This window comes from Melospiza melodia, chromosome 4 (assembly GCF_035770615.1).
Source record: "Melospiza melodia melodia isolate bMelMel2 chromosome 4, bMelMel2.pri, whole genome shotgun sequence".
Classification (NCBI taxonomy): domain Eukaryota; kingdom Metazoa; phylum Chordata; class Aves; order Passeriformes; family Passerellidae; genus Melospiza; species Melospiza melodia.
Window position 1 is genome coordinate 80,418,138 of NC_086197.1, and position 12,340 is coordinate 80,430,477.

A 12,340-nucleotide genomic window follows, 5' to 3' on the forward strand; every position below is an offset into this window, starting at 1 on the left:
CAGTGTTTGAGATAGAGAATGTGATCTTTAAGTTCTTACAGACTGTCATCTCAAAACAGACAATTTTTCATAATAACAGTTTCCTTCAGTGATATATGGGCATCATAGATTCATAGTCCATTTAAAGTTCCCAGATAGGACTTGATACTGTTTCTGTCATGTAAAATAGCTATTCATCTATTTGAACACTCTGCAAAGTTTGATTGTTCTCAGATTCATGCTGCTGTAGAATAGGAATAATTTTAAAAGAACACATTCTTCTTGAGCTGTATTTGTTTAAGCTCTGCAGACTTTTAGTTCTTGACTTTTTTAGTAGCCCTTTTTTTGACACACAACTGTAGTACTGCATGTTAAAATGTTGGAGAAAACAGAGACATAGGTCACAGTTCATATTAACTTTATCTGAAGAAAAAAAAGTAACTTTTATAACAAGACAAAAAATATATCCAACCTAGAGAAATAAGGAGAGTATCTGGATTTAGAGCAAAACCCAAAATATGAACCTGTGCAACAATTAGAATTATGTATTATAGGTGGCAGAAGATCTTTTAAAGTGCATTTTCCCTTGGAATTATCTAGGCATTTATGTCCTTTTTTATTAATTAATGGTCTGAAAAATTGTTATTAGAAAGACAAAAACAATACAGCCTTTATGGGAAGCTTTTTCTTACTTTCTATTTTCTCTTTTTTATTTCCTTAGAATTTTATGCTGAAATGGAATTTTTTTTTTTTTTTTGTTCCAACTGAAGTAAAGCATGTTAAAGCACAGAAGCCTTGTTTTCAGAGTTAGCTGAAGTTTTACTGCCTTGTGATAAATCTCAAGAAGTCAGGAACAGTTATGGAAACACTGAGATGTTCCTGGCTAGATAATACAGTTTTCTAGGCGCTGGACTCTGCATGTATGCACACAACTACTTTAAAATAAATGTAGTCAAGCAGAATAAAATTTTCTGAGAGAAAAAGTTGTGCAAACCTTTTTAATAAAAAAAATTGGCTTTATTAAGGAATCAGATCACCCACTGCTGGAAGAGAAGTTCTGCTGCAATATATGCTGCATCTTTGGCATCCACAGTCTGATATGAAGCATTGCAACATGGAACTTTACTGACTGGGTAATGAAAAAAAATATATATGCGTTGACACAATGAAATAAAGTTAAAAGATATTTATTAATTAATGAACTTGCATTCTTCATAACCAAAATTTAAATCTTCCTGTTCAAAAGTCTTCAATATGTTCCCATTGTTTGAGTTACAAAGCTGCTTTCATACATGATTAACTCAACCCTTATTTATCATAGCAATCTAGTCGTATGCATAACATTTAGAAATGCTTAAAAGCCTTACTGAGTTGTGGCCCACCTATCTGATGTGATGAGTTCTTTCTCATCACTATATTTCTATCAACTGGAAAAAGCTCTGTGTTTGTGCAGAGGTAATGCCTAGATAGAACATCACAACATGCCCCTAAATAACTATCACACCTTAAAATTAAGATGAAAATTAGCATTCAGCTTCACAAATTGCATTGCTTTGATTTTGTCAGCAGTTTTCCTTTCCCTTTGGTACTATTACCATTTGTACTGGTAAATCAGCCAGTATGTCAAGCATAGTTTCAGATGAAATTTAGGTAGTTTTCTCATAGAATGCTGAAGTATTTTATTTGACTTCAGTATACCAGTTTGTTTGCATGGAGAAGGGCAATTTATTTGATTAAAGAATTGTACCATTAATGTTACATGAAACCAGCACACTTAGAAAAATATTTCTTTTTTCCCGGAAAAGAGACATAGGTTTGTATTGTATCAGTTGCAATACCTCACTCATTTGTGACATGGTGTGATGTCCTCTGTGGGCTGCAGGTGTCCATCTGTCTCTGCTCCACCAGACCTCATGGGCTGCAGGGACACAGCTGCCTCATGATGATCTTCATCACAGGCTGCAGGGGAATCTCTGCTCTGGCACCTGAAGCATCTCCTTTCCCTCCTTGTTCACTGACCTGGGTCTCTGAAGAGCTGTCCCCCTCACATACTCTCTGTTCTCTCTTCTCTGGCTGCAATTTTCTCCTGCACAATAACCTTTTCTCCATCCTAAATTGTTATCCCAGAGGTTGATGGGATCACATCCACCCTTGCTGATGGACTTGGCTTGACAGTCCAGTGTCAGGTTCATCTTGTCTGATTCTGGCTCTATCAAACATAGCCTTCTCACAGAAGCCACCACTCTAACCCCTTTGCTACCAAAACCTTACCACAGAAAAATCTTATGCAGCACCCAAGAGCCTAGAGGAACACCATGCATTATGCAGACAATATCCTTTTGCCATGAAAATTACTTAGAGCAGCAGCAAAGTCTATTGCTGGAACAGCTGATTTATTGTTACTGTAGAAGTGTCCAGGGAAGAAACCTGGCTGCCCACCAAAACAGGCAAATTATCCCCCTTCCTGGCTGTATAGCAGTGGTTTTCTGTTTTACTTCCAAAGCTCTTTTCAACTCATCTCCATCAGTCTCAGACTCTCCTCTTCATGATTATAAACTAGATCCTCAGGTCCACACTTCTTACTTTGTAAGCTTCCTCCATAGGACAGTCTTTGGAAGCAGCACTGTGGGAACGGCTCATATGCATACACAGGAAACACCTATGATTGTCTAATTATTACTGCAACAAAGCTCCTTTTTGAAGCACACACATGAAATAACTCCAATCACACTTTATTAGGTAAGTGAGTTTTTACCTCTCCTTTGTTGCTGGACAAATACTTCAGAGCATTTGATATGTGATAGCCTGATATAGGAAAGTGTTGGATTAGCTATACCTCTGGGACTACTTAAAAGTATAGGGTTTCAAGCATTCATTTAGATTACTTGTGCCTGAGGCTCTCACCCACACTGAGAAAAATCATCTATACCAACCATATCATCTCCATCTTATTAAAAGAGTTACTAGTGTAGCTGTCAATCAAAGACAACATGATGCCTCTGGCTGATTTACCAGTACAAATTCTTTTGCTTTAAACTAGCCAAAGTTTTAAAAGACGAAATGGCATAGCAGTGTTCACTAGGGACACAATTAAAATAGAATTAATGTTTAATTATGTGCTTTTTTGGAACAGAAGGAATACAAGTATTTTCAAGTAAAAAATGTATAGCTTCACTAACTGGCAAAGTTAATTAGAGTACATTTTATGTTACTTCTTCTGCCCATTTTTAAATTAGCAACAACAATTATCTTCTGAACCCCTCTTCCCATCCTGAGAGGAGTGTATTTAATCATCAAGTGTCACATCTTCTGTCTTTATTTTTTCTTTCTGATAAATTTCCTAATTAGAAATTCAGTTTCATATTTACAGAACATAATTCTTACACAAGAAAGCCCATTGAAACCTTTCAAATTGAGTACAAAACAAACTGTGTCATCCATAGCATCATGGACCTGAATGCAAAGCAAAGGTTTAGTGTTTTATTAGGACAGAGAATATTCCTTGGACTTGTGACATTTAATTCATACGTTAAGCACTTGCAGTAAATGGACAGCAAATATTCAAAACCCTGAAAAAAGAATTTATCCTTTTTTTAGATAAGAGAGATTAATTTATCTAAATTAATCTCTGTTAAGAGAGAGATGTTAAGAGAGCATATCCTTCATTTGTTAAACACTGATGTAACTATGACTCTGACCTGTTGTCCCCACATAATCTTTTGTGCTCCCAGATATACTTCCAGGTATCTTGCCTGCTTGAATTTTTTAATGTTTTATGCATTGATCATAGTACAGCAAGGCCTGTGGAAGTCAGAGAAGAGCTTTGATGTCTAGAGAGGAATTTCTATTCCTATCCAACATGACACAACATTTAGAAATTTCTATAAGTAAACATAGAATAATAGAATGGCTTGGCTTGGAAGATACCTTAAAATCATTTAATTCTAACCCTCTGACACATACACCTTTCACTAGACTACATGTTGCTCAGAGCCCCATCCAACCTGCACTTGAGTATATTGGGGATGGGGCATCCACAAGTTCTCTGGGCAAATCACCCAGACCTCATCACCCTCACAGTAATGAATTTTTTCCTAAATGCTTAATCCAAAGCTACTCACTTTCAATTTAAAGCCATTGCCCCTTGTCCTGTCACTACATTTCTTGTAAATGGATTTTCTCTATCCTTCCTGTAGGCTCTTATCAGATACTGGCAGGCCACAGTTAGGTCACCCCAAAGCCTTCTCTCTTCTAGGCTGAAAAATCCCAATTCTCCCAGCCTTTCCCCACTAGAGAGGTGCTCCAACTCTCTAACCACTGTGGTGGCCTCCCTTGGACTCATTCCAAGGGGTCAATATGCTTCCTGTGATGGTGCCCAGAGCTGGATGCAGCACTCCAGGTGTCATCTGCAAATGTGCTAAGTGTGCACTCGTGCCCTTTGTCTGTGTCATTAATGAAGATATTAAATAACACTGGTCCCAGTGCTGACCCCTGAGGGACACCACTTGTCACTGATGGCCATGAGGACTCTGAGCCATTGACCAATGTCCTCTGGATGTGCTGTCCAAACAACTTCTTATCCATCCAATAGTCCACCCATCAAATCCATCTCTCTCCAGTTTAGAGACAGGGATGTTGTGGAGGACCAATGTTGATCAAATGGTATTTCCATTCTGTGTGAGGCTAAATCAATTGGATGAAAATGAGAATTGTTGCCTTACAGGAATTTAGGACTAGAATTTTCTGTATTCTGACTCCTCTATCTATAGTCAGAGTATCTTAGTAAAGTAATTTAACTCAAAATAATAACTTCTAGTCCTTGAAATGAGAAATTATTGCTTCTTAAAAAAGATAGCTTTCTTTCAAGAGTTTATATTAAAATGGACAAAGCTATCACAAAGAAATGGGGTATCATATTAAGGTTCTCATGGAACAATAGAATTAAAGCAAAAAAAAATTAAGTGGAAAATATTGCATGAAGAAAATTATTTTGCTCATGTCCTTAAAGTACTAGTGGGGTCCACAAGGGCCAAAAGCAAAGCAAACTGAATCCAGTGTGAGATTTTTCAATGCATTTAATGGTTTTTAAATTTAACTATTTTGGAGAAACTCTTTTAGAGAATATCTAGGTGTCCTCCTTTATGGTAATACTGTCAGGAAAAAAAAATCCCACTTCTCTCCATGAAAAAAGAAAAAGAGTAATAATATCAAATTGACCTACCAAATTTCAAGCAGCATTCATCCTCATGCCATGTATGAAGCCTGAAAAGTTACAAATCTAAGTTCAATTTTGCAGTACAAAATTGAAAGTATAACATATTAAAATTCAGTATGAGCATCACTTAAGAAGATATTTCCTTATTTAAGAAGACGTTTGCTTAAACTAGAGTGATTTTATTATTCTCTCTGTGCAAATAACACTAGTCTTTCGATCATATATATGGTAGTTTTTAGATGATATACTTATGAAGGTAACAATAAATAAAGGACAGTCCCTGAACCACAGAAATCTTATAGCTTATAAGACAAATATACACAGTGCATATACAACATATTGCTGAATAATGAAACTCTTATTCATATTTAATGCCAGCTTGATTTCAGTAGGGATCAGTAGGAGGTATTTTTTATCACAAAGACTGAATTAGTTGAGTAAAAGGAGTAGGAAGGAGATGAAGAAGAAAAACATACAGTTAGAAGTGAGTGTTTTTATTTATGCTGTTATTATATCTTATTTCACTTAAGTAATTATGGAAAAATGCAAGGTGAGAATCCTTTTGCCTAATTTTGTTTGAAATTTTTATCATGGCTTCCCTCAGACAGTTAAGTAGCAGTGCTCGCTGCATGTTCCTCTCTTGGTCTTCACCTAATAACTTTTCAATCTATCAGTTCATTCAGCCAAATACTTCAAGGAGTGTTTCAAAAGAGGGGGATGGTTTCAGAGATGACCACATGCCCACCAGTTCTATGAATAAGTAACGCCTGAATGTCCCTTAAAGTGTCAAGAACCTAAGGCTACAGCACGAGTTCAATTCCTTAGAGATATAGTGGTATCCACTTTGCTGAGAAACCCTATAAACAATCCAACTTTGGAGCAGGGGAAAATTGAGTTGAAACTCATCCTTCCTTGGCCATCAAAGTCAGCTCATCATAAATCATAGAGCATGGAATTTATCACCTATCTGTAAATATCTACAGTGTAGACATGTACCTCTGAGCTAGTCATGCTTTTTATAGTCAGTGGGGAGTAAAAGGCACTGCAAGGGGACAATTCATCTGACCTGCTTTAGACAGCTATTTTAAGATGAGATAAAATGTGCCCCAGAAATGCCAGCCTCTCTCCATTGACTGCAAAGACAGTCTAAGGCAACTTACTCAAATATAGATGGTTTAAATCCCAAGGTTCTTATTCCTCAGCTACTTACCGAATTTCAACTCCGAAAATGTGCATGACTATTTTTTGATGTGGTAAAGTTTCTGAAAAAAAAAGAGTCAGTTGTGCATTCCTCACATGGGAACAAGCATGCTGATTTCCACTGCCTGTTGAGATGGTGCTGCATGTATGCACACGCACAAGCATGGGCAGTGTACAGTTTTCTCTCTTGTGCTTTGGTTGTGTGACTGTGTCATGAAGAATCTCAGCCTGCAGCATGTGCCAGGTACTGGAGCTAAAGTGAGGACTTAAAGGCCACAGCTCCAACTTGCAGGTAGGAGTTATTGCCTTTGACTTAGACTCTGCAAAGCCAGAAACCTTGCCAGGAGAGTAGAGTTCCCCAACAGCAGCAAAACTCTGACAACTGTTCCCATACGGGGAGCTTGAGTCTAACCCGAGATTAAAGGGTTTGTGCCCAGATGCCTGCAGTCAGGCAACAGAAAGGAAGAATGCTCTGGCTCTGCATTGAAAGTGTGGGAGCTAAAGCTCTTGTTTCAGGGGATGTAAGGGAATTCTCAATGTCAGTGCACAGGAGTGATCTTTCAAATCCAGAAACACTGAAAGTATGTGCAGTATCTATTTGTTATATACAAATGTATTGTTCAATTCCATTTTGCATATATATCTGCACAGTAAATTATCAGGTATATTATAGTAATATTAGCCAGAATCAGACTTGGAAAATAATCTTAGTTGTTAGTACTATTTTTTTTCAAAAGCAGTATTAAAAAAAAGTTAGTCTAATATGCTTACCGTACTTCAGTGAATAATCTCTTGTTTGCTGTTTTTTGCCTGCATGAAGTCACAAAAAGAATGTAATGAAATATCTGAAGAAATCTTTCTAAGTATTCTCTTAGTCTGTTCTAACACATAAAAGAGTAGAAGTAATTTGGCTTGGAAATCTATAATAAAAATATATAATGCATATATAAATGCATATGTAAAATGATTGCAATTTAAAAATTTCTGCAATTCTGAATTGATTTCTCCATCCACTTTTCTTGATCCTCACCTTGGCTTTTATTTTACCCCAGTTACCTATTCATCCCTGCTTTATTAACTTTGCACTGTTTCCCTTCACTTCATCCTGTTTAGCTTCTCCCAGAATTCATGGGGATTATTTTTCCAAGGATTACAGACTTCAACCTTCAAATTCTGAAGAGTTGTGATGTGACTGCTCTCATCCTATATTTTTACTCCCGACAAGTGCCTTCCTCATTTAGATTAGAGAAAACACATACTATTTTGGGCTCTAACAGTGCCTTCTGCAGTTGAATGAGTGAATGTCATCTTGGGGGGAGAGAGGCCCTTAGACACTGAAGTAATAGGTTTGACTGATAATGCCAATGGTATTAAAAACATTTGCATCCAAGACTAAGCTGGAAGCTCATGTTCTTCAGCAAAATAAGTCATTAAAATGATTCTAAGTACTTTGCCTGAGAAATATGTTTTTCACTGTTTGTCTTTATGCACATAAGACTCCACACTTGATAATTAATGATATGGTCTCGTTTCCAGCTGTAGTTAGAACTATTGCATAGAAATATAGCATTTTAACACCAGAATAGAAGAGTTTGAAACAGACACTTGAATTGTGTTAAATCTCTGAGGACTATTTAGGAAGGTTCCACAACCTTTTAAAAGTTTCTTCTGCACATCCAAGTCAATTGTTTTTGAATATTCTCAATTTCCATATTCTCCCACCAAAATAATGTTGGGATTTCCAGCATGACAAGAAGAGATAAAACTTGGAAAATTTGGAAAAACATTCTCTGGAGGGCAGACTTTGGTTACTTCAAGAAATTATAGATGCACCAAATGTCACAAGATGGTGGAGTTTGCTACTTTACTCTTTCACATTATACATGAGAAAGGCTCCTGATATCTAAACCTAATGACCTAATGCACAGTTTTAAGGAATTAAAATGTTCTGTTTATTCCACAGTGATTTTTTATTTTAACATTTAATATTTTAGTATTAGTTAAGTATAAAAACAATTGAAATTTGCCAATAATATTGGAAAAAAAATTGCTATATCTGGAGCATTACTTCCCATAATCACTTACAATGAAAGATACTTTTCTCAAGCTTTTTTTTTTGTGTGTAAGAGAAAGGAAGGAAAAGAAGCAGTACAAATATGTCAATATTAAAATTAGTTTTTAAACAATGCGTAGGTATTTTACTTACTGTAATAGGCAAGAAACAGCCTGTTCACAACAGGGAGTTGACTCTCTTTTACACATAAACACAGCTTCTCCAGCTACTTTGCTGTACTTCAGAAAAAATTGAAAAGATGAATACAGCTTCTATTAGGCAGAAACTCCAGGAAAGTGGTAGTTACAGATCTAGCAACCAGACTGGTGGAGTGTTAATGATTATTTACTTTTTAGTGTGTATTACTTTGACAAAAAAATTTTACCCAGGATTAGTGGTTAAGGTAAGCAGCTCCTTTTTTTTTTCCTTTTGAAAGTGTTATTGAAATTATAAAACCAAAGTCCAGAAGAACTGCAAATTAAGTAGGTTTTTGCTGTTGTAATTATATATTGCATTTCTCAAGCAAATGCTTGTGATAATAGATGCACTTGTAATTTTACAGGTGTGTTTAAGTTGAAATATAGAGTGCTGTAGCTGAAGAAGGTATAACAAAAGGTATGAGCAATAAATGTGTTTGCTTCCAGCATGCAAAAGGTAACACTTTTTCCAATCACTATGTTCATTCAGCAGTTTTTCTGTGGACAAAAGACATTTTTACACAGACAAAAGAATAGCCATTGATCTGTTAGACAAAGAGTCTGTGGTTATGTGCTATCATGACCTTTATCTCCCATAGAATAGACGTGTTCCTCTCATGTAGGAAAAAGAGGGGTTTATTTTCTTATTTATTTTTGTACAATATATGCTGTAGTTTTTGAATCTCCGGTTCAGTGCCAGATTCCTGTTTGGGGAATGAGGGATGGCTTGCCATTTCTACAGCTCTAACTTGCTTCCTCAGCAGATTTGGAAGCATCCACCAGCAGAATCATATTACCAGAGGTCACTGAAGAGGCTGCTCCTGACAGTATGTATTATAACAGAGAGTCATCACTGTTGCAGCTGTAATTTTTATTAACATTACTCACAACCTGTAAATGCCACGAGTAATTCAGGTTCAAAACCTTTTCTCACTACCCTCCCCACAACTGTTTCCCTCATTTTCCTGCCAGCTTGCTTATCTGCAGGATTTCTTTGAAATACTGACCTACTAAATTAGAACAACAAACACAAGTAGATTTATTTAACTTTGAAAGCCTTGTTGGCAGAGTCCTTTCATTTTGTTGTGAAGTAACTACTTCTGCATTTAAAGAGTACCTTAATATAATTCTGTTCTGTTCATCCCTGTTTATCACAAGTAAAATTTTCTTTTTTATAAAATTCAGAGCTTTATTTCATTAATTGTTATTGTGTTTACTTATTCTACAGCATAATGAATGTTGTCTTAAGAGTTCAGTGTGTTTTTCTGCCTGGTGCTCAAGATGTATTCCTGTAAGCACTAAAATAAAGAAAAAAGGTTTTTTGTATGTTCATATTTTCTTCCAAGTTGCATGAAAAAATCTTGCTTTGCTAAGTGTATTTTCCCTGGTCAGGAATGGGAAGGGGAAGTAGTATTCCTCAGGCACTTTGATCCTTGTCAACTGCTAGTTCTGGCACCCTACTCCCAGTTTAACACTGTGTGATACTCCCAGTTGTCACTGGGTTCATCCACATGGGTGCATCCCCCTCCAGAGCATCTCGGTCCTTCTGGGAAAAGAGGGCAGGAGACAGGATGGCAGAGAAGAGTAGGGCTATGAAGAACATAACACATTTGTTTGCACAGGTTAAGCAAGGACAAACACAAGGTACTGTATGCACTGTGAATTTGATGAAGAAAATTTGGGAAGACATGTAGGCACACTAATGCAGACCCAAACAACAGACTGATACCCTTCTAAAGAATGCAGTGACTTCACTGTGGTACTGTGAGAATGTTAATAAGCTGGCTAGTTTTTGGCAGATCAATGCATGGGAAAGAACAACTATACGCATAATTTCCTGCTGCCTGTGTGGAAATACTGAATGATATTAATGAACTTTAAATCAATGACAGATTAAAGATAAACCTCACAGGTGAGACAGCAAACTATTCAGGATTAGTGGGCACTCAATGCCTCTCGCCAATGGTGAATGACCAAATCCTATTTCAAAACAGAAAGTGCAAATAGCTAATCCAAGTTAAAGGAAAAAGGTGCTGTCTCTTAGATACCAAAGTACTTTTTACTGATAATCTCTTAATTTTACATGACATTGTGTGAATTTCAGTATTTCTCTCATGATAGTAGATTTGCATTAGAGGAATATTACAGCACTAGAAAACACAAATCTTGAGAAAAAAAGCAGATTGCTGGACTCAGTTCTAATAGCTGATTGCTAACTGAGAGCTTCTACTGTGAATGCTTTTTATTTTAAAATTATGGGATTTTTCCTAATTACTACTACTGCCACAGACACTTAATGTCTTGTTTTTGAACACAAATTATTCCAGCCTTCATGATGGCACAACTTTTGTCTTTATCAAGTAAAATTAAGCTTTTGATGGCAGGTTTTAAAAATTACAACATAATGTCAATTTTGACCAGAAAGTAATTAAAGTCTGATCTTTTGACTGCAATATAGCATTAAATTTCCTATAGCACAAAGATATTTATGGAGGGCATAAAAGGCAGGGGTAAACATGCAGCCTTTTGTCATTATTATTTAACTACTCTAGTTACTGAACCTGCCTGGTTCAATATCTGTAAATACTACACCATATGACCTACCTTGACCAATGCATTTTACAAGCTGGAGTCATCCATTAAACTTGTGAAATGACTTTGCCAATACAACTTGTACAAAAAGCTAATAAGTAAAAGAAGGGTTCTCTCATGGGCTGTCTTAGCATTTCTTGCCATGATTAATAAAAGCAGTTTTTCCAGTTTGAATCTTCAAGGAACTGTCAACTAAACAGAAATAATGATGCTAATTGAAGGCAAAGATAAACTTGCATTTTATGTTTTCTGGAATTTATATGCAAAATATGTTCAATATGTGCCAGGACGAGTCTATTACTAAAAGACATGGGAAGATGATGATGGGAATACAGATATTAATAAAACTTAAGTAAAAATGCAAATATAGAATATTGTGGCATACTCTGTATGATATAGCAGTAATGAATTTTCTTTGCCAAATAGGAAAAATAATGGTAGCCTCATCTTTTTAGTTTTCTATTCCAACAGCTACGCCTCTACTGATGAGAAGTAGCTCAGACTAATAAAAACTAGTGTGTCTTCAGAATTAATTTAACCAATATAATAGTCACTAATTATACATAACAAATCAATTGAATACCACCAACTTGATTGCCTAAAATTGCCCAAGCAATTGTATTTTGTGTTACTCTCCATTTTGAAAAATCTCCCATTAGTCTTTGGCAGCCTCAAAACTTTTTGAAAAGAGACATTTCATTAGTATTCAGTAGATGCAGTATTTGTAGGATGCTGTGGCCAGGATCTAGCTTCATTTAGATCTGTTGTAAGAAAAAGATTGGTCCTTTTTAAAAAATTGAGAATCATGGGTGAGTAAAGAAGTTTAATTAGAACAGTCTCCAGAGGAATTATCCCTTCTCACCCCAAACATCCTATTTTTCTATGATCATACTTACTCTCTGCTAAAAATATTCCTTCTATTATTAATTATAAACTATTATATCCTAATCTAGAATTAAATTCTGCAATGTTTCCATTATTTATAATTTTCTGTGTCATCAGCTGCTCACCAGATTAACAAGACTTCTTTTCTTTCTGTTAGTAATTATGTGAGAGCTTTTGTATTCATCAGACTTTTAAATGAGGTTATTAATACTGATATAT